We start from the raw sequence: 24,760 nt of genomic DNA on the forward strand, positions 1-24,760 counted from the left end.
GAAGAGATCCCATTGAAGCTTGCTGGTCTCCCAGGGAGGCCAAACTTCTCAGGTCAGTTAGGTGGATGGCAGCTGCACATGTCCCACTTTGCTTCCGAGAGGAGAGAAAAATCTATGCTGTCAGGGGTGAGGTATTTACAATATACAAGCCAAGGGGAAGGGGGCCCTACTGCTGAGTTTCCATTGGTCTGTTGGGGCTTTTCCATTAGACCTACCATCTCCCCTCCTATTGTGGAATGGAAACAGACTGGATCATCTATGCACAGCAGCAGAGGAGGTGAGAATGGATGAGGGCTGGAAAACAGGCACAGAGTATGTATCTGTGACTTCCCCAGCCAAGGCTTTAGCCAAATCATCCTATGTGCCTCACCTTCTTTTCTCAATAAATATTTCATTATTGTGGTATTTGCAATTCTCTATTGGTTAACTTTGTATGAAAGATGTTTAAATAACTGACATTTTTCAATTGACCAGCAAATATCTTTACTGCTGTCTCTATGCCATATACAGAGAAATGTCCCTTCTAATTATAATTTCTTCTCTTACTTTCTCTTACTTGTTGTCAGATAGACCTTTTGTCCTCCATTCATATTTAATAGTTTGCTTACAATCAGCTGAATTGTCAAGACAGGCAACCATGAGAGGTTTGATATACATGTTAATATCAGTGTGTCTGGACAAAAACAGTATCACAGAAATCGTTATGTATTTGAGCTACATGTGGTCACAATTTGTCAGCTTGTTTCCCTTGGTTTTTAGAAAAGGTAGGTCACTAGCAAACAATTAGAGAGGAAATATTCTTCAAGAGAGTAACAGAAGATGGCAAGTAATGTCAGTGGCATGGGTTCATGTCGCTAATTACACTGACAACATCCACTAAGAAACTAATTGGGAAACACCTGTCACAAGAGCCCAACATTGTGAAAAAGAGTCACTTTAGAGAAGGACAATCAGCATCTTCTCCCAAAGAAACTGAGGAGTTAGTAAGAGACAAGCACAAGAGGTGATCTTCAGTTTCCCTGTTATTCAGAAAAATAGAAACAGGATTTTTCAGAAAGCCATTCGTTTCTCAGAGTGTCTTACTAAATCAGAGCTGGTTTAAAAACAAATCTAATAATTTGCCTTCTAGAACACAGCATCCTCTATGAAAAGATAAATGTCCAAATCACCTGTTTTGGGTCATTAAAAAAGAAAGCTGGGTTGTAAAGAACCACTTCCATTGCTTAAGGAAGCAAGAGTCCAGGAATGTGGCAACCAGAAATGCAGTTTACCTGCCTCTTTTACTATTTAGCTGGTGAGAGTTGCTCACTTCATTCAAATGCAGGTTTCTGGATAAATTTTAAGAAAGGGCCTAATAACTAAGGCCACTGGGGTAATGGCCAAAAACTTAAGGACAGTTTCCCAGGAGAAAAGAACATGCCAGCAAACTTTTACTGTAAAATTTCAAGTTTGTTGTTATTTATTGTGTTCTGCTACCACAGTAAAATTTTCCATGCTTTTTCAGTAGGGTCATTAAATGTGAAAATAAAATAAATTCATGTAAAATACTTGTATGATAATATATTTAAATTGTGGCAGATGCCACAATATATATGGGAAAGGATATAAAATATTCATATGGATCTAGACCCACAGAAAATGTACAATAGAAATAATGTGTTACAATATTAAGATTATGCATGTTCAATTTTTAAAAGTTGCTTTACTGCTTGCCATTTTTTATGTAGCCAAATTTGAATTAATTAATAACTAAAGAAATGAAATAAATTGAATTAAAAGAAAGAATACAGTTTAGGTTAAATAACTTTAGGTAAACATCTTTTAAAATGTAATACTTATTACCTGTGATTTCAGTTGCAATCAAAAAATCCTTCACAGCATCTAGGGTGTTACAATAATTTATATGTATATATACAGAGAGAGAAAGATAGTATTCACCTGCACTGCCAGAAAGTTATTTTTAAAACAGAAATTGATGTTTTTAGTTAGCAGTTAGCATTTCCACATTATTCCTCTATTATAATTCTAAATTCCTTATCGTTCTCCTGGCTGCATTCCAAACTGGGTAATCCTATCCTGCTCACCTAAATACGTAATGTAGTTTCAGTTGATGTTGCATGCTTCCTTACTTTCTGTTAGGTACAATTGTGTAGCGTTGAGCACTTTGATTTCTGAGTGGGTTGCAGTAATCCTATTGTTTGGTTTCTCTTTCAGGGCACGCTTAAAAAATATTACCGAGCTTGTTGAAACCTTCAAGATGAGAGTTTATGAAATTATGAAAGTCAGTGTCAGAGCCATTATCAAACAACTTAAGAGGATTATGTTTATTGTTGATAGACTGGATTTTTATTGAACTACAAAGGAATTACTATTTGTGTTAATGTTCATGCTTCATCATCAGTTTTTCAATAAGCAAGCATACTTTCATGGCCATGAGAATTACTGAAGTTTTCACTTTTGCATATTTTTCCATGGTCAGGCTAATAATGACTACCTACACAGCTTTAATGTTTATGGCTAAATGAGAGAAGAATATCAACAAATCTTAATTCACTTGATTTCAGTGCCCACTGTAGCCCCCATTAAGTACCTGAAGTAGAAGAAGAAGCCATTCTCAAAGGTAGAATTTCTTATGTTCCACTAGAGCTTGCTGGATGGTTGAGGGGGTCAATGCAGGGGCTCTTTCATAGTCTAAGATGGATTGTCCATGCCAACTTTTTTTTTTCTGTACAGTACTCTTCTATCAGAGGAATGCAATAAATCATTCCCATGGGGATAAATAGGAATGCATAAATGTAGAGGTTTGCCTGGACGTGATTACTAGGTGCTGAGAGAAATTAAAGTAGTTAAAACCAAATCTATAAGAAAGGTAAGAACCAAAGTGAAGCATATTGTTTCCTTGGTAAATGCACATAGAAATGATGCCTTGGCTTTAAACGAATAGTGTGGACTGTTCTCCCTTACATATACGTACAAGACTGGGACGTACGGACTAAAACTTCCTTAAGATTAATGGGGAAAAATTTTTAAAGGCAGATGATCAGATACCATTTGATCAGTTGATAAACATTAATATTGTATTATTTATATTATTTCCTAGATCTGTCCTCACAAAGAGCTCTTAAAAATCTAGAAAGAACAGAACAAAATGTTGATAGACTAAATGAGCAAAATATAGGACATCCCATAAAAAAGTTGTACAAACGGACTTTGGACCTATGAAAAGTTGCATAATTGCACTTATTAGAAAATGAAAATTAAAACTACACTGAGTTGGTCCAAAATATATCTTATACTTATGGTCAGCCAACTTGTATCAAGGGTACAAAGCAATCAATACGAAGCAATAGTCTTTTCAACAATAGTGCTGAGAAAACTGAATCTTCATACACAAAAGAATGATGTTGAGCCCTACTTCACACCATATACAAAAATTAACTCCAAAGGGATCACAGATCTAAATGTAAGAGCCCAAATCATCACACCGTTAGAAGCAAACTTAAGAATAAGTCTTCATGACCTTGGATAGATGATGTCTTCTTGAATATGACACCAAAAGCAGAGATCACAACAGAAATGATAGCTACTCTGGACTTAATCATAATTTAAAATTTGTACTTCAGTTATCAGCAAGTACAGGAAAAGACAATGCGATTTGTAAATTATATATCTGATAACTGTCTTGTATTCAGAATATACATAGAACTTATTCAATTCAACAAAAATTAGACTGGCAACACAACTTAAAAATGGACAATTATTTTTAACAGACACACCCCCCAAGATCATAAAAAATTGCTTATAAGCATACAAAAAGATGCCTGATATCATTAGTTATTAGAGAAGAGTAATTCAAAATCACAATGAGCTATTACTTTGCACCCACTAGGATAATTATTATAAAAACACAATAAGAAGTGTTGACAAGGTTTAGAAGAAATTGGAACCCTGATACACTGCTGGTGAGATTGTAAAATGTTAGCCATTTTGGAAAAATGGTTTGGCAGGTCTCCAAAAGGTTAAACACAGAGCTTCAATATGACAAAGAATCTCACTTCTAGATATATACTGAAGAGAAATAAAATCACATCCACACAAAAACCTGTACACAAATATTCATATCAGCATTATTCATGATAGCCAAAAACTGGACACAACCCAAATATCCACGAAAGTGAAGTTTTCATAAATAGGATATTATTCAGTCACAAAATGAATAAAGTACTGAAAAGTGCTGCAACGTGGATGAACCTTGAAAAAAATATGTGAAGTGAAAGAAACCAGACAAAAAATTCACGTATATTTATTATTACATTTACATAAAAATGTCCAGAATAGGAAAGTACATGGAGACAGAAAATAGACTGGTTATTTTCACAGGCCAGGAGAAGAGGGATGGAGAATAACTATTTAATGGGTGTGGGAGTGCTTTGTGAGATAATTATATAGTAGGTTGATTGAACAATACTTTGGGTATTCTAAAACCCACTGAATTTTACATAGAGAGTGGATGCATTTTATGATAGGCATATTAAATCTCAATAAAGTTGTTATGAAAAAGTAAACTACACTGGGTCACTTCATTTTCAATTTAGGCAAAAATGAAAAACTGAAAATGCTCTGTTGGTGAGACTACAGTATATTCTTTCCTCTAATAAACTGCTGATGAGAATACAAAATGGGATAATGGGAAAAAATCGGGGAAAAGTTAAGAAAGCTATGCATACATTTATGCTTTGTCCCAGAAATCTCAACCCTAGAAATATTCCAGGAAGAACCACCTTCAAACACATTAAATAACATATCCACAATTATATATCGTGGCAATACTTGTAACAACAATCTACTGTAAACCTTCTAAATGCCCAAGTATAGAACAGCCGTAAATAAATTACAGCATATCTAAAAGGAAGCACAATGCAACCACAGAAAAGATCTCTCTTAACTGGTAGGGAGTGACTTCCATGATATATATTTTGGTATGCACAAAAGTGACATGAAAAATGATGTATTTATTATGCAGCTTTGTGTGAAAGAAAAAAAGGATTGATACATAGTTACATGGACAAATGATAGATAGATAGATAGATAGATAGATAGATAGATAGATAGATAGATAGATAGATAGATAGAAAGATAGATAGATAGATAGATAGATAGATAGATAGATAGATAGATAGATAGATAGATAGATGTACAGAGAGACTCTAGTAAAGTAGTTTAAATTCTAGATTTATCACAATTCTCATATAACCTTTGTTAAGTTTCTGTTATTCCTGTCCACAAATAGAAGTGGTTCAAATGCAGAATAACATAAAAATTATGAGTACTAAAAAATTCCACCCTATACTGATATTTCAGAGAATTTCAATGCTAGTATAAATGGAGCCTGGTATTAAAGACAAATAGAAGCTTTTCTCTTTAATGTTCCAAGTAGAGCACAGAAATGATAAGATTTCCTTTAATGACATGTAAAACAAATTATTCCAGAAGCATTTTTTATAAATGTCTAAAAAATAAATCTAAGTAATTGCTTTTTAAAAATTGGATACCAGAAACCATTACAAAAGCTATGGTTTTCTATTTCTTTTTTTCAAAACATAATTTAAGAAAGACTGCAATGATCAGAAGTTTGTAAATGTAAGTAAAGTTTCATATCAATAGCACATTTTGAAAGTCTTCTATTCTTCCTTTATAGGATGACATAAAGCCTCTGAAATGTAGGGAAAAATCATACTGTTTGGAAAGAATTCTTTGGTGATTACAACTGTTACCCAAACTTCACTCCATTTGAAAAGAAGCTTAAAATCTATCAAGAACAGACAAGTCTACAACTTCAAAAGATGGACTGCAAGCCTGAATACCAACTAGAATGCACAATTGGAAAGAATGACATTGAGAGAATAAAGGAGTATCTGATTTATCTGTCAATGTGGGTCAAGCCAAGAATCGAAAGAAGACATTCCTTTCAATGTCCCAGGCTATTTTCTTCCCAAATAATTTCTATAACACTACAAAACTTGATTTGATATATTTGCTGGGAAAAAATATGCCAACATAAGGAATGTAAAATGTGAAGGATAACTTCAGCTATGAATATGTATCTGTTTTTTATTTTAAAATATTTTTACACGTTAGACCATTTTAAAGAAAGTAAAAGCTATATTCCTTACTTGTGTCAGGCCCTCTTCTAAGTAATTTAAATCATCACCTCATTTAAATATTACAAAAATCAGTTGGATAAGAAAAATATTTTCATTTTACAGATGAAGAATTCAGTTTCAAGGAATTTAATTAATTTCCCAAATGTCTAACAGGTGGTAAATGGCAGGGTTCAGATTCAAATATAGTTATTTTATGACTCCAAAAACCAAGATATTTAAATAAAATGTTTTATGAAAAACACATGTATAGCATCCTAAATCATATTGCACCAGGGTGGAATAATGTTTTTATAAGAAAAGGACTTTCAATTTCAATAATAGTTGACTAGCCATATGTGATTGCAGAAATTTCTTAACTCGTTTTCAAAGATATCAGCAATTTAGCAAATTTTTGCATGAGTTTCTAGTTTCTTCTCATTAAGGATCAGACAGTAATGATTATTGGAGTCAAATTCTGAGCCTATGTAAATTTCTCTTCTCTTGGGACTTACCTGTAAGCACTACATGGTATCTTGTATAACCTACCTTCTTCCCTCAGATGCTAAAGTCTTTTAGCGTCCATATACATATGAATAGACCCTAATCCTTGCATTTGCAAAAGGCTACATTTGCCTTTTAAATGCAGCCTTGCTCCTTTGCAATGTATTCTTTATGAAGCTAGAATCTATTATTCTTATCTCTGAGAATGAATTTTGTTTGTCCTCCTCTTCTCTCTGTGACCTGAATGCTTGTCCCACCTGAATTATCTCTCCTGTGATGTATATGTTCTTGTTATTCTTAACCTAAGAAAATGGCCTTTTCCTGTTTTATTTGTAAAGAACAGTTATTTGCATTTTAGGATCTCAGTTAAAAAAAAAAACTGACTATATCACGATTCTCGGAAAAATATTGCTCATACCCTTACACTTCATACACCTCCAGAGCAGCAACAGATGATGGCTGTAATCTCTCATTATTTCAGTCCTAATATGTCATGTGAAAGATGATATATCTTGAAATGATGATGCTCACTAAGGTCATAAAGTGTGAATTACTGTTGGGGTGGCACTTGTAGGTAGTATAAGAAAAAGACCCTAAAATAACTCTGATGTTTATGAGTAACAGATTTTATAGAAACGGGGTATGGAATCAGTATTCAATTAAAACCATGGTCTTTGGACTTTTAAGGAAGTACTGTCTAATAGAACTTTATGTGATGATGAAAATGTTCTATAATCTGTCCTGTTTATTTAGCTGTAAGCACTAACCACATGTGCCTTGGTATACAACTAATATGACTGAGAAGCTAAGTGTTTAATATTATTTTTTTTTAATTAACTAAAATTTAAGTAGCTGTACATACACCCTTTATGCACAATACATCAAGAGGTTTTATAAATTTACAGAAGATTAGGTAATTGTCAGCTTTAAATAACCTATAGAACTCTCAGTAATTGATATTTAGAGTTCTTGCCCAACAAAGGTGGGGCGGGGTGTTCTTATGCCTGATGTGCTCAATTGACCAATTCTTGAGACACAACCAGGTGCACTGCTCGAAGTTCTGCCCACTGGGAGAATTTCTGTCATCACTGTCCTTCAAGGACACCCCAGAAAGGGGTTGTAGTGCTGCAGCTGTCCACTTTTGGGTGGTACCTGCATATCGTGCTGAACCATCTGTAAACCAGGCCCAAGTTTTCTTTTCCTCAGTCCATTCACTGTAAGGAACTCCTCAAGAGGCCATAGCTCTGGTCTGGGAAAGAGAAGGTAATGTGGCAGGAGTGGAGACCATGGCATTTGGGCCACTTCATGAAACTTACTTGTGCCTTCAGGACCTGCTCTGGCCCTATCTCGTATTTACCATTTCCATTTTACAATAGAGTGCTGCTGTGCATGCCCAACTTTATGACTTGGTGGGTCAGACAAACCCCAGCTCATGTTAGGCAACTCAGGTCTACTTAGTGGCCCATCATTAATCATTCAGTCTGTACTAAAGCCCAGTAGCAGGCCAAAAGCTCTTTCTCAAAAGAAGAGTAGTTATCTGCAGCAGATGGTAAGGCTTTGCTCCAAAATCCTAAGGGTCTGTGTTGTGATTCTCCTATAGGGGCCGGAGAAAGGCTCCAGACAGCATCTCTACTTGCCACTGACACTTCCAGCATCACTGGATCTGCTGGATCATATAGCCCAAGCAGCAGAGCAGCTTGTACAGCAGCCTGGACCTGTTGCAGAGCCTCCTTTTATTCAGGTCCCCACTCAAAATTAGCAGCTTTTCGGGTTACTCGATAAATGGGCCAGAATAGCACACCTAAGTGAGGAATATGTTGTTGCCAAAATCCAAAGAGACCAACTAGGCATTGTGCCTCTTTTTTAGTCATAGGAGGGGCCAGATGTAGTACTTCTCCTTCACCTTAGAAGGGATATCTCGACATGCTTCACACCACTGAACACCTAGAAATTTCACTGAGGTGGAAGGCCACTGTATTTTTGTTGGATTTATCTCCCATCCTCTGACACGCAAATGCCTTACCAGTAAGTCTAGCATAGTTGCTACTTCATTCTCACTAGGTCCAATCAACATGATATCATTAATATAATGGACCAGTGTGATGTCTCATGGGAGGGAGAAATGATCAAGTTCCCTGTGGACAAGATTATGACATAAGGCTGGAGAGCTGATACACCCCTGAGGTAGGACAGTGAAAGTATATTGCTGAACTTGCCAGCTGAAAGCAAACTGTTTCTGGTGGTCCTTCCTAATAGCTACTGAGAAAAAAGCATTTGCCAGATCAATAGCTGCATACTAGGTACCAGGGGATGTATTCTTGCTCTTGAAAATAAGAGGACAAGGATAATTTGTTTCTGAAACAGGTATAAATCAAATTTTTGATACATACAGGAAATGCTCAAAATGACTTTAATAACTTTTGGAAGCACCTCAATCAAGAGTACCTGAATATCTATCTATATATCTATACACATATACACACACACATATACATATGCACTTTGGCTATTTTGATTTTTTTCCTTTGCTGCCATGTTCCTGTAAAATCTTGGAGACAGTCTTAGCTGACCCAACCTAGTTCACTTGTCTACCCCTGACATGGCCACTAGAATTTCATGCTCATCCTTGGAAATGCTGGAAGGGGTCAGCTCTACCAGAATGACATGGGCCAACTCAATGTATTCTTAGATTATTCCAGGTAGAGCTGAATTACGCTGATCTGGAATATGAGTGGTTTTCAAAGACATGCTAGACAGAACAAAAAAAAATGTACCTTCGTTTGGAGATATCTCATCAAATCAAAATCACCAAGACATAGAAATGGATGGTAAAAGAATGGATTTTAGCAGCCGCAATATGGCAGTCATAATCCAGGAATATTCTCTAATGTTTTACTTTCTAATGTGTGTTCATTTTATTCCATGTCCCTTTCTAGTTACTGATCCATGTATTTATTTTTCTTCATAGTCAAACTAAATAAAATTTTTAAAATAAAAATAAAAGTTTTGTCAGTGCATATTGTTTGCATTTGTAAATCTCTAGGCATTACACGATTGGAGGCAATCTGGCTTGTACTAGCACCACTCACTCCTCTAAAACCATTTGTCAAACCTCCTCTTTAATGAAACCAATAAGATAAAGTGGGAACTAGTCCCCAATTAAATTTTCAACCTCATGTCATTCCACCCTCCTTTTCACCCCTTTCAAATCAAATCAATGATCTCCTTCATTGACTTTATCTAATACACTAACATGTTTTCTGCTTTAAGACTACACATTCTACTCACACTGCCTAGAATAGTCTTTGTATGGCTTCTCAAACTTCAGATTTCAACTTATCTTTCAAGCACCTCAGTGATAACCCTTCTAATCACCCATAATAATTGGAGCCCCTTTTTCTTATCTATCATTGTTCTTTAGCCATTTCCTTCAGTGTGTTTACCACTATATATTGTTACATGCTTATATCTTATGTTTTATGACTCCCACTATATTACACACCACACACGTGCAGAGCATATATATTTTTCAACAACAATTTTTGTACCCCTAGTCCTTGTCTTGTTTGATGGTAAATTGCATAGTGATAAATGTTTATTAAATAAATAAATATCTTTTTCTTCTAGCAACCATCAGTGTGTCAACACCTTTAACTCCACAACTTTATATTGTTAAATTACATTTTTGAATTTAAAGAGAGTCTGGGCTAACTTGAATCAGATGTGTCTGCCTTGAGATCAATCTTGCATGGCCAAAAGGGCAATTCACATAAAGGGGACATGGCTTTACTTTATCTGTCTGTTTTTTCCAGAGAGGAGAGAAATATTCCTAGTTGCATGGTTCCCACAAAGACTATTTAGTACCTAATGCCAAACAGAATTTGGAAATTTAGTATTAGAAGATATTAAACATAATCAATGATTTAGTTCTGCCCTTAAAGTGAGTATCCAATTCAGAATATGTTTCTAAATATTGAACTAAACCATAAACATAAATAAAATTGCCAAAAAGATATCACATGTATATTTTAATTAGAAGTACAAGGAAAAGTAACTTCCTTTATATTCTGAAGCTCATCTCATCTTTCTATTCTGTTGCTGATGGTGTAGATGGGTTTGATGGAGTTGATGCTCTTACTTACCAAAGGGCATGAAGGATGGGAAAAAGATCTGAGAGCAAATAAGCAAATGTTCAGTGCATTGCTTAATAAGAAACAGAAAGTGATCTTTCTGTTTGCAGGTTTCCTACAACTAATAGAGGTTAGGGATTTTGTCTTTACCCTAATCCCCATTCCTCAGCAAGACACTTAGAAACTAAAGTCTAATCCCGTGAAGGAACACGTGCCACATATTTGAGGTACCCAGACTGTATCTGCTTCTATTTTTATTCTTTCTAAATCACTCTCTTCATCACCTGTTAGAAAATATATATATATATATATATATATATATATATATTTGTCCTACTCTAATGTAGGTCAAATCCCTTATAACCCCTTATCTATCAAATCCTGAAAGAAATTTAGATATAGATATTGGATATAGCTATAGCTATAGATTTAGATACAGATATATAAAAATTGATACAGATAGAGATTTAGAGATGCACAAATACATAGCTATAGTGATACATAACTAACGGGGTAGGGATAAGGATATTTAGAAAGCCCAACATTTTACGTTTAGCAAAAATTGACCCAAACGCCTGGTTCAGCAATGGCTTCACATCACATTCCTAATCGTGAAGTGAGAAGCTTAATAGTCACTTTTCCTCTCTGCATTCCCATTCCTGTCTGAGGCAGGGAATATTTATCATATAGATGCTATATAAAAATATCATATGGAAATATATATTAATTAGTATTAAAATGTCTTATCTTTATAATACATGTATATTATGTCATTTTAAAAAATTAAACAGTGAAATGAAAGATGTTGCATTTGATTTTTGAATACTTTATTCTTTTTTCCTTCAAAATAAAATAGCTTTGGAAATGTGTTTATTCTATCACAAGGCAAAGAAAAAAACATATGAACCAATCTTTCTTCTTTTTGGGCAACAATGAATACATGTTAGAACAAATTTTGTCTTATTACATAAATCCATTCCTCATTGTACTTTGATATACTGCAGGTATATCATGCACTAATTTTGTTTTTAAAAGTATATTCTGATAGACATTTTTTGCAGATATTACCCTATGCTGAGACTATTGATACAACAAATCAACCTCAAACATACTTTCCTATCTTTATACCCTTATTCCTCCCATTTGTTACATGCCAAGTGACCTTTCCAGGAAAAGCCTCTCTACTTGACACTTACTCTAGTTAGCATTCATGGATTTTCTGTCTAGAAGTTCCTTCTTCCTTCTTTGAACTGTGCTATTTTTTACATTATTCATATGATTCTTCATTTACATGGCTTTGCAAAATATTTTAATAGCATTCCCAAAATATTTTAATAGCATTCCCATCATATGTAAATGACATTTAAAACAATATCTGATTGGGACAAACGACTTCATATTTGCCACAGCCCCAGGCACAGAGCACACACTAAATATATATTAAATCCATTGAGTTAAAGTAATCAAGGCATGTATTTGTAATGCAGGTTGTTTATCTATTACATATTAAAAGAAATCTGAACTACTTCAAATACTATCTTAAATTTATTATACTGAAAATTATTATTTCTCTAACTCTAGAGAGTTAACAAAATCAAATGGAGTTTTAAAATTAAATTTGTATTATTTTCAAATTACTAAAAGATTTTAAATACAAGGAATCATTGACATAATAGAGTATTAAATAGATGGCCAAGGTTTTAAATGAAGTCTTTTAGGTTTTAGCAATATTTTAGAATATATTTACTGAATTAGATTCAAACTTACAAATGCAAATTAAAATTATTGATAAATAATGTGGGTTACTTTACCTCAAGGCATCTTGAATTGCCTTTTTACTTGATCTCCTAAAAATGCAGCAGTCAAATGTAAAAATATGCTGCAAGCCTTCTGGCTGTCGGAACGAGTATGTTTTAAAGAGAGTAAAATTGGAAAAAAATCTATATTAAATCAATAGCTATGCACAGACAAAATAAAATTGGGGGCCAAATTCTTAAACAAAAGTACTTCCAGAGCTAGAAATGATAGTTCCTTTTAGATAAATAATGCAAGGAGTTAACCTTGCCATCACTCCAGTTCATTATATAATTGCATTCTTCAGATTCAAAATTTTCACCTTGATAGGTATAAGGCGGCTATGCAGATGCAGGCTTAACCCAATAATTTCTGCATTCTGCTTCTTCTCATGTTGATGATCTATTTTTTTAAAAACACCTTACACAGAAAAGACCAGGCTTTCAATATGCTTCCACTACCCATCAGAGAAGTCAAAACTATTAGAGAATACATGACTGGAAAGAATAATTAGTTTTTTTTTTTTAGAGAGAATGAAAATAGTTTGCTAAAATACCTTAAGCATATACTGATTAACTTGAATATATAGCATAGAAGATATGAGAAAACTTTTAAACTTCAAATCAGCTTGTAGTGTAAAATTGCAAATTCTCTCTTAAATTGATAATGTACTTTGAACGGACTCAGCCTTCACATTTAGGTATAAAATTAATGGTAAAACAGGTCATAAATATCCAACTATTGTTAAGTATAAGATATAATGATTTCCTATTTTATTTTTGAATGGATAATATATTTATATTTTAGAAAATCAAAACAACAGGCAAAAGTATCCACTTAGACCAAAGTCTTACACCTCTTCTCATTTTTTCCATACTTTCCAAACCTAAAGGTGACTTTTTATAAGTTGCATTCTCATTCATTCTTCCAGAAAATCCAAGAACAAATTTAATCTTAAAATACTACTTAAAAATTCTTATATATAATAAAAGCCCTATGTGAAAAATAAGGAAAATTATTTATCAGTATACATACTATATTTACGGTGTCACTTAAAAATAAATGAAAGCATTAGGATCAAGGAATAATCAGGTCTTACTGGATTCACTTAGAAGACCAGGTTTCAATCCGTGTTTCTTCCTGACTTCTCTTCATTTCTTCAGTCTCTAAACATAAGACAGCACATACTCAGTCTTGGAACCACTTTTCTCTCTCTATCTTACTCCCTATTTGTGATCTCATTCGAATGCTGATGCTCACCTATTTATATGATTGGGCCATTTCTTTCCTATGAAAATTTTATACCAGAATAACTAACAACCTATTTCACACCTCTATATCTCAAATTTTTCATACTTGCAGCTAAATTCCTGATTCTACTCCAAACCAATACCATCTCCAGCCTTACCTATCTCAGGGCTTCCATCATCTCAGTTCTTGTGGCTTAGGCCTCAAATATTTGTCATCCTTGATTTCTCCCTTTCTCCCCACCTCCAACACTCTCCTGCTTTGCTCTGGCCACTGTTGTCTCTGAGCTCATCTCCTACCACTGGTCTCCATTATTCAGTCATTCACACTGCTGGGACCATATGGGCTTCCTTGCTGTTTCTGGATTCCAGGTACTTTCCTACCTCAAGGCACTGCCACTGAAATCCCCTCTGTTGGTAGAACTCTTTCCCCAAATATGTCTATCCTACATTGCAAGCTATATCATTTATCTCATGTCTTAATCTAAATCCTATATTTAGAATTTGATCACTCCCCAGTATTCTGGCCTGAGCTCCATTTTCATCATTGTGCCATGTTATAATAATAGTTTCATTTGCATACTGGTTTTATAAGGTGTGTATGAATGTATTTTTTGTGCATGTACATGTATTTCTTAATTAGCTACTCTGTAAAATGAACAAAACATGGTGCGTTTTCAAAAACTTCAATGACAGTATTCAACTGCATTTGGTAAACCAGTATTAGAAAGTGCAAAAACCTGCTTTGAAAAATCTGTCCGCACGTCAAAAATAAAGGTGAGATTTCTTTTTGACATGCAAATCCTTTAGAGGTTTATGTTATTCTAGTGGCTGATTCAAAGGGTTTTAAGCACTGAGCCATAGTTACTCTGTAAATTTAATTATCTTTACATTTAATAGAAAATCCCAAAAAAGTTTAACTGGAAAATATCATTTGTAAAATACTGCAGAATGGAGAACCAAGATAGTTTTACCTTTCCCTTAATCATGTATGAAAAACAGCCCCCAAACAAAAACATTCTGTTGTCTATTTATGTCTTAATATGTGCTTATGAAGCACTTACAAAAAAGAACTGTGAAAAGGTCAGTGACATATACCAATACTGCTGCTGCATAAGTAACACAACTTCCTGTTTTCATCTTGATGGGATACCTTGGCTAGTAGTTGGTAATAACAACATAGGAGATTAAGAAATACACTAAAATTAGGTTCCAACTTGAGTCACTACAGATTATTTTGACTTCTCAATATAGTTACTGAGTTCACTAGAATTTGACTACTATTCGATGCTTCTTCAATCTATAGCAGCCACTTAAATAGCAATGATGATAGAACTAATTTAATCATCGATGAGGGGACAAAAGTTTGCACATCTCTGGAAGTATGATGCACAGATATTCATCACTTAGGTAGCTAGTTACTCTCTTCAGTTATATTCATTTTTAAGAGATATCAATTTAAGAAAATAATGGCCAGGGAAAGACAAACTGATACATGTACAGGAAATTCACAATCTGGAGGCACTTAGAATATATTCAGTGAGCATATATGTTATACATATAGGTTATGTATGTTATATACACAGATAATGTTTAATCAATGAAAATTTAAAGTTTTGACTTGTAATAAAACAATCTAGATATATAGCTTTATTGATAAACGAGAAGATTTGGGAACCTGATTGTCATTCTCACATGGCAGCAATTGGCTGGAACTGCCCCTGGATTTGGGATCTAGCTCCTCAGTTCATAACAGTCCATATAAGTCCCCATTCATTTTGCTGACCCAGGAGATCACTCTTTCTTACATTTATCATCGCACTTCCTTTACTATTTTCCTTGAATTAAAGGAAAAAGAAAACTAAATATATTTTGTTTATAAGTTTTTCAAGAGATGAATTGATAGCCAATTATACTATAGGTTTAAAAAGTAACTGTGCGTAAAGGAGAACTTTTGTGTTTTTGTGTGGAATTGTGAAATATAACAACTTTCAAAATATACAGAAACAATTGTGTTCTATCAAGGAAAACAATATAATTAAATGGAAACAATAATCACTGTGAGAAATATGACAGATCTAGAAAATAAGTATGACTAAAACTTGTTATACTGGAAAAAAAGCAATAAAAATTTTTATCAGATTTTTATAAGCATATTTACTTGAAATATGACATTGCAGTAAATTGTGATACATGATCAAAATATTTCTTGCCTTTATTACTTACATACTTACTTTTTATTTCCTTTAAATCAGATAGGAGTATATGCCCCACTCAGGTGTGAATCCAGCTTATATGGCAGTTGAAATACATACTCTGATAATTCCCTTCTAAGTAAAGTAATACAAATTTATGAATACAAATTCTAAATATGTATTTATAATTATTATGAATTTATTATGAATTTCTCATATTTATTTAATATAAGAAAAGAAATCACTATACTTTTTAAATTTAAAAACATTGGCAAATAATGCAAGCACCATAAAATCCAGAAAATAACAATATTTTTATTAATTCTCTAACAAATCTCCATAATCTTTCTCTTCCTGCTTTTGACTGCCTAATCTGTTCTTTCAATATAAAAATATTTGTCTATAAAAACAATATAAATTAACTTAGTTTTTACTCTAGCATTATTAATTAAAAATTGATTTTATTTTTATTGGTCATATATTTTTCTTGATTTCATTAGTTACTGTCACTTAGGCCATGTAAATTTCTGGGATTTGGTCACAATTAGGATTACCTGCCTTAAGTTCCCTTTATACATTAACTGAAATAGTTCATGACATTTCTAACTTTTCTACACAGTAACTAAAATTATGACTGATATTAGAAATTGTTTGACTTGAGAACATTTATAATAACATATTATGAGGTTCATATTTTTGTTGACATTTGAAAATAAGAATAATGAAAGCAAATTCTTACATACAATATTGAGATGAGTCGTTCTACATGCAATTAATACTCAATCCTGCTTGCGTGCTCTGAAAATCTAAACAGATTTGCTTCCAAACTCTCTGCATATGGTATCAAAATAAAAATGGTAATTCACTGGCTCTTGTCACCCATTGGTGAAGAATTGTACCATGAAGTGAAAACTCATTCACATTTCATGTTTTTCATGTAGCAAAATGGCTCTCCATTTCAGTATTCTGAACAACAGAGATGATAAGAAACAAAAAGCAAGTGAAAAGGTGCAACTGAGGTGGCATTCTATTAGATAAGAACTTACCCAGTTTTGACTAAGCCAAACGGTGGCCCAAGAGAATATATTTTGGGGAATTAGAGATGATTACCACCAGGGACTTTGGAGAGGGTTAAACCGTGTGCAAATAATATATGACTTGGCAGGTGAATTTATCATTCTAAGAAGTAATTTCATCATAAAGAAATGTAGATAATGGTATTTACTTCAAATTTCTTACAGAACTTTTAAGGAATGCAAGTCTTTTTCACATGATTTAACTATTTAAAATTAGGAGATATTGTCTCTAATTAGAAGAATGATATAATTCTCAACTCATGGTTTCCTTATTTCTGTATTACACTGATTTTTAAACATTTGTTATTGTGAAATATATATTTACACAAAGCAAAGAAAAAAGGGAATAATTTTCAAACCATACTTCAACAAGCAGTTACAAAACAGATCCCATAGTATGTCATGGGCTACCATTCCACAATCTCAGATTTCTCTTTCTAGTTGCTCCAAAACACTGGAGTTTAGAAGGAATATTAACATAATCATTCAGCAGTTACACTCATTTGTTATACCTCCTCCTTCTTCTCTGATCCCTCTCCCAATCTGTAGGGATCTTCAGGCAATGCCCATTCTGACTTTTTCGTGTCGAGAAGGGGTGTTGACACTAAAGGATAGGGGGATGTAATCAATCGATAATCTGGAGAGGCTGTCCCTCTGGGATTCAAGATCTATCTGATCTAGGAACTGTCTGGAATTACAGGTTCCAGAAAAGCAAAATCAGTGCATGAAACGTTTGTATAATATCAGTCTCAGCCCCAGGCATTCTTAAGAGTCTCCAAGGAGTGATTCTGGTTGGGGTTTCGCAAACCATGGCAATCAGCACTATCTAACTGAAGCTTACATAAAAATAGCCTCCAGAATAGTCTTTTGATTCTATCTCTCCTGGCCACACATGCTTTATTTTATTTTTGATGCCATATTTTATTACACTTTTTCTCCCTTTTTTGGTCCAGAAGGCATTGCTCCCACAAACTTACCCTCTGGAGTCAAGTCTCACATTGTAACCAGGATTTTCACCCCTGAATGTCATGTCCCACGGAGGGGTGGGGGTAATGAAGTTCCTTGCAGAATTTGGCTTAGAGAGAGAGAGAGAGAGAGAAGCCACATCTGAGTGACAACAGAGGTTTCTTGGAAGCAACTTTTAGGCCTTGTTATGGATAATCTTATCTTCTCCACAAAAATAAGTTTCATATGGCTAACCTAAAAATCAAAGACTTGGCTTATATCCCTGGTAGTCCACAGTGGTTGAGAGGGTACCCCATGTTTCCCAGCAGGGGGAGTTTAATACTTCCATAAAAATTTTTTTCCCTTTGGACCCTCAAAGGACTATACTAATACTTCTCAATTCTCAGTCCACCATAGCCTGAGATGTATTCTGGTATTATATTAACCTACAGAGAATTGAAAGACCTCATTCCCATTTCAGACTCCAGGAGCTTGGATTGTTCAAATGAGCTATCCAGACAGGTTGGTTCAGATTAGGAGCTACTAAAAATTTAGGTTCTACATATAATAAACCTCTTTGCCTTTGGTCTCATATAATAAGTGAAGGTCTAGAGTACAAACACTGTCCTCTTTCACCTGTTTTCTTATTTACTTAGACCCAGTCAGATTGGCTTCATTTTTCATTTCATTTTGTTTTGTTTTTGTTTGTTTGCTTGTTCTATTTTTTTTCAGATTGGCTTCATTTTTAACTCTAATTGAAGCCTGATCTCTTCCTCAGTTATTTTAACTGTTATTATATATATATATAGCTATGCTAACTCAAGGACTGTAGCATCATCCTGGGTCTTAGACGTCACAGATTTATTCGGTGTTTCAGGGAAATACCAGCTGATACACATATAGCTCTGTGTCTCAGAATCTAGAAATGCATTTACAGCTTCAGACTAAGTGTGGCTACTATAACGGCTTACCATCTAGGCTCCAATTTTCTTATAAGTGCTTTCTGAATGAGACTTCAGTATATTTTTTCTTTAGTTTCTAGCTTATTTTGTATAGCACATTGGCACCAAGCTTTATTCAGTTCATTGCATGCCACTCGATGCCATTCCTTTTTGTAGCTGCACCATATTCCGTCATATATCACAGTTCACCATTCTGCTTCTCAGTCATTGTACCCTTTGTCACCTTCAATACATTGGGCATTATGGATAATGTCCAAAATAAACAAACCATGTCTTACAGTATCCTCACTGGTTGTACAATCAGCAACACTCTCAATTTTAGACAATGTTCATTGATCCATAGTAACAAAGAACAAGAACAGCATCACCAACTATCAAATCATAACTATCCCTTATCACTTGTCCTTCCCCACCAACTAGTTGTCCCTGGTACTGTTGTGGTGCTGTTGATGTCTTCCTGTTAACTACTTACCATAGCATGCATAGCATACCCCTCTACTATTGACTCGGTCCATTATCAAATCTTTGAAATAGTTCATATGAGAACTTATTTATAATTATAGATTTAATCAGTGGAATACCTGGTGACTATATATCCCTTTCCAATCATATTCACCTTCAATAACAATATATTGTTACTTATAACCCCACTAATTTAGTTCCCATCCTGTCTATCCGTTCCCTTGCATTTAAGTTCAACTTTATTGGGCAGTCTTTCCCCCATCTCTAACTTTTCTGTACCTCTAAGTCTGTTATATTCTACAGTGTGAACTCTGAGATTACTGTTACCAGATACAAAATAGTGAAATCATACAGGATCTGTCCTCTTGTGTCTGACTTATTTCACTCAGCATTGTGCTCTCAAAGTTCATCTACCTTGTCATATGCTTCAGGATCTCATTTTGTCTTACTCCTCCATAATATTCCATCACATATATATATTTAATATGATCCACAAATATCAGGTAACATGAACAGAGAACTAATCAAATTACATTAAAATAAAGTTTCTGTAAAGCTATGGAAAAGAGAAAAATCTGAAAAGAACTATGAGACTTAAAAAGCCATTAAATGTTAGGAATAAAAATAACATGACAAATGTTTTCTTTTTAGAAAGAATGTAAGCCAGAAGTCCACAAAATGACATATTTAAAGTGCTGGAAGTGGGAGTGGATGGGCATCTCAGGCTGTTTAGATTTTGGAATTCTGAGCATGCCAGCACCCCTCCCTCTTTCAGCTACTCCAGCTACTTTCCTGACTCAGCAAGCCTTATTAAAACTGCTCAGAACCAGTTTAGCAACATCTCTGCTTATCTGTAACATGTGTAACTTTTCCTTTTGCTTCTTGAGCTTGTTTTTCAGGCAGCCAACTGAAAATTAGAGCTCCCATCTCCTCATGTTTATTCAGAAATACTTATAACACTGCAAGAAAAGTTACTGTTTCTTCTTTTGCAGCACCTGCTAAAGCTAGTTCTGGCCCACTCTAACCAAGGAAAAGCCCCAACCTTAAGTTACCTTTGCCTAATTGTAATAATAAAAATCACACCCACCCAGCAGATTAAGCCACCATTTTTAAACATGTATCACATGAAATGCCATGATTTGGAACTATGCATGCTCCACCTCAGCCTGCCCATTAATCCATGTCTTATCTCACTTTATACTAAACCACTCCCGGAACCCACTTATGCAAAACTCCATTAAATATCTCAAGCCTCTTCAGCAGGGTGACTGGTTTGAGGCTTGCCTGTGGTCTCAAAGCTGGTTGGCTACACAATAAACACTTTCTCTTCTCAAAGTCCTAATGTTGGGGCATTGACTTCTTTGGACATTGGGCAGTAACAAATGGCACCCAGATAAGACCACCTGAACTGCCCAGGGCTCCACAGCCGTTGTGGGGCAGAAATTTCCAGCCATCCATGAGGGGTTCAAGCATGAGTAATAGGATCTGGGAGGACTGACACATACATTTTACAGTTATGCTAATGTCCAAGGGAATTACAAATACCTCCTTGTTTTGTGGACTTTTTCTAAGGATGGGTTGAGACATTCTCGGCAGAACTGGGAGATCATCTGAAGGAACTAAAGCATTACTATGGAAAATTATTCCTCAGTTTGGAGTGCCACACTCCATCCAAAGCAATAATAGGAGTGCCTTTTTTTTGCCAGAATCACCTGAGAAGTACCAGATGCGCTCAGCATTCATTGGAAGCAACATGCATCTTGGAGACCACAATCCACAGAGAAGACTGGAAAGATGAACCATGCTATAATAAACTATAGCCAAAATCTGTCAAGGAACCAATATGACCTGGGACAAAGTTCTACTAGTAGTCTTGCTTAGGATAAGAGTGGCCACCTGAAGCAGATCAGATTGAGTCCCTATGAAATAGTGTTTGGGAGATGCTTACTTAAAACCAATTCTAACAACAGCCTAGATAATGAACATGTAATTAATGAATTACAAACTATAAAATATGGCCAATCCTTAGGAATTATATTCTGCAAAAAATCAATATGCTTCTGATCAGCTCCTTTTCCTAACCGATGTCCCCTACATTGAAGAGATCTGGGGCACTGGTTATTTCCAAAAAAATTGGAAGATACAGCACCTAGATTTCCAATAAAAGCCCAATGTGATAGGCTGCATAAGTTCTTGCTTATAATGCACTCTTCTGTTAAGTTGTAGGGAATCTTGCCTTGGATTCATCACTAAAGAGTGCAAGTTATGGCACACAAGGTCACCCTCCACTTTATTTTCAGAAGACTGAAGCCCCAGCGAAGCTGTCAACACTGAAGCAGGACCACCGTTCTGACAGAAGTCCCTTCTCAACTCCCAGTTATTCCTGTGAACCTATCACAAACATGAAGATACTTTTTTTGAAGAACCAAAGATAAGCGATTACTGTAGACTGTACTACTTGACTATACATTACTTTTTCCCTCATTAGTTGGCTCCTCTTTGCTATCTTTTATGGAATAATGTCTATCTGCCTCTTGTTCAGTGGTTAGAGTCATTTTCTTTACAGCCTGTTCTAACTACATGACAAAGGACGATTATATGATATTCATTCCAGATGTGCTATTTAGAATTGAAGTTAAAAGATTTCAAGAAAGAATAGGTCGCTTTAATTTTCATGATTTTGCCCACCTCTAACCTTCCTAGCTTCATGGAAGAACAGAATTGCAAGGAAAACTTTGTTATAAAATCATCACAGGCTTTAGTATGGGAAGGATAACTGAACAACTGCTATGTATGCCATCCAAATGCCTATACAAAATGCAACTTCTACACTACTACACCTGTGACCAATTTTCTCAGAGCTCCTGAGTTAACCCCACCAACAGGCTGCCGGAATCTTAGGTTGAGATTCTCATAAATAGTGAACCTATTCATCTTTAGCTCCTTCTTTTGCTTCCAATCTTAACCCTTATCATTAATTCTTCCCTGGAAAGAGATGGAAGATACAGAACCCTACTACTAAGCTCCTCCCAGCCACCCCACATTATATACAATTGCAGAGCTGATTTATCCTGGGTCTGGGAAGATAACTTTAATCCTACAACATGCAATTATTTAGTGAATGGAATCCCAAATAATGCGGCAATTTGCCAGGATTTAGGAAAGGAACCATAAAAACAGAGGAAGATGTTTATACCTATTATATCATCAGAGGGTCTGATAGGGAAAAAAAAACTTGAAATTAGCATATATAAAACAAGAAAATGGAACAAATGGTAGAAAGCTTGTAAGAACACCTCATGCCCATTCCACTCCCTGCATGAACCTTCTCGTGTAAGCTTCATACCTGCTCTCGCTTATCACCTTACAAAACCCTAATACAAGATATTCTTAAAGTATTTCAGCAAATAGTAAGCCTTACAGAAAACTCCTTGGGATATTCTCTATATCCAAAAGGGATATACATTTAATCTGTGCAGCTTCATGAGTCATTCACCATTCAAAGGTTCTGAAAGAGGCATCTATGACACTCAGGTCAGACTGTTCCAAGGTATAAGTAATACATGGACAAAAGGCCAAAGTACTCTAGGGTATTTAAAGCCTCATATTTCTGTATAACCATCTATTAATCACTGTAATAAACAGGCACTAGGTATGATCAGAGCTGGTTAGGATTAACCACAGGATTGTTGATTTTGGGGGTAGGTTTGCTTACCAGGAGTCAACTTTTTACAATTTCACTGCAATAACTGAAGAACCTGCCACCTCCACCACTACTAAACTTTAAGATATTTAGCCTCCTTTGCCAGTTTGGCAAATGTTGTCATGGATAATTGGAGAGCCTAAAACAATCTTTTAGCAGAACAAGAAACACTATGTGCTATAGCAAATGCTACCTGCTGTACTTGGACAAATAGCCCCAGCAAGCCTGAATTAAATATGTAAACGCTGAACAATCAAGCCACCTGGCCGGGTAATATTAATAACTCACTTGTACAAACTTTGCAAGAGTCAATTAAAAGCTATTTGTCCCAAATGTCTTGGCTCTTACCCATTTTATGCCTAATAACAATAACAACAACAACAACAATAATAATATATGCTTCTCATGTTTGGACCTTTAGCTCTAAACCTTGTTAAACAAGTACTCTTTTACTGGGCCTTTTCTCTCAGGGAGCAAAGGTACCAGAATGTGCCTGAGCCAAAACTGGGGAGAAAGACACCCCAAAGCTCCTTCCCCATCCCAGGACTGAAAATACCTCCAATTGCATGGCAAAATATTCCATTCCTTGAATCCCAACTTTTATACCCCTAACTGTTAGGTCAGGGAAACTGGGAAGGGCACTGCAACTGGAGCTGTGGCGGCTGTGTTGCCCCTCCCAAAATGGCTTCTGGAACCACCCCTTCCGGACACCTGACTTCCACAAGTGATGAGTGCCCCTTCTGACCACCTGACTTCCGGAGAACCGCCCCTTCTGACCACCTGACTTCCGAAGAACCGCCCCTTCTGACCACCTGACTTCCGAAGAACCACCCCTTCCGGACGTCACCTGACCCCCTTGCTTAAAAACTGCCCACGCCATCACCCAGGCGGTGACTCACCTCACTCCATCTTGGGTTCAGTGAGCTCAGCCCAGGAGTGCAGAAATAAACCCGCCCGCTTTAAATTTCCCCGTCTACCATCCTTCTTTCTCACCCTTTTGCCTCCTAAACCTTTCACTAACAACAGAAGGGAGGATTGAAACTGTGGGCATGGGGTCACTGTTCCCCCTTTCTCAGCAACCCCAACTCCCTTCCTGACAGACTCAGCCAGGAAGTCTGAAAATGGAAATACTCAGAACCAGTTAGTAACATCTTTGCTTATCTGTAGCTTTTCCTTTAGCTTTTTGAGCTTGTTCTTCAGGCAGCCAACTGGAAATTACAGTTCCTACATCCTCATGTTTATTCAGAAGAAACTTGTTATACTGCAAGGAAAGTTACTGTTTCTTCTTCCTTTGCAGCACCCGTGAAAGCCAGCTCTGGCTGACTCTAGGCACTAGGGCATTGTCAAGACAGAAGGCCCTGAGCTAAAGTTATCTTTGCCTGATTATAATAGTAAAAACCACTGAGCAGGCTAAGCCATCATTTTTCAACATGCATCACATTAAGTGCAGTGTCACATGACATAACAGTGTCACATGAAGTAGCATGCTCCTTAATCGCCATCATCTCACTTTATCCTCAGCCACTCCCCTAGACCCACCTACCCCAAACTGCACAAATATCTCAAGCCTCTTCAGTTCAGGGAGACTGATCTGAGGCTTGC

General features: G+C 35.5%; 1 long non-coding RNA gene across 8 annotated transcripts in view; it reads right to left on the bottom strand.

Annotated features, from left to right (window-relative positions):
- The window catches only part of LOC143666095 (uncharacterized), a 36,591-nt gene extending 12,705 nt beyond the window's left edge, over positions 1–23,886 (bottom strand). For 3 of the 8 annotated variants that reach the window (XR_013167386.1, XR_013167388.1, XR_013167383.1), the window contains exons 1-4: positions 23,715–23,886; positions 18,064–18,161; positions 16,050–16,145; positions 13,668–13,734 (exon numbers count right to left, since the gene is read on the bottom strand). This is a non-coding gene — a long non-coding RNA (uncharacterized LOC143666095). Of the gene's footprint in view, positions 1–13,565; positions 13,735–16,049; positions 16,146–16,753; positions 16,977–18,063; positions 18,162–23,714 lie in introns of those variants that run through there. The other 5 variants (XR_013167385.1, XR_013167387.1, XR_013167382.1 and 2 more) reach the window with 3 other exon arrangements.
- Between the last annotated feature and the right edge of the window lie 874 nt (positions 23,887–24,760).

Source organism: Tamandua tetradactyla, chromosome 22 (assembly GCF_023851605.1).
Source record: "Tamandua tetradactyla isolate mTamTet1 chromosome 22, mTamTet1.pri, whole genome shotgun sequence".
In the NCBI taxonomy this organism is placed as follows: domain Eukaryota; kingdom Metazoa; phylum Chordata; class Mammalia; order Pilosa; family Myrmecophagidae; genus Tamandua; species Tamandua tetradactyla.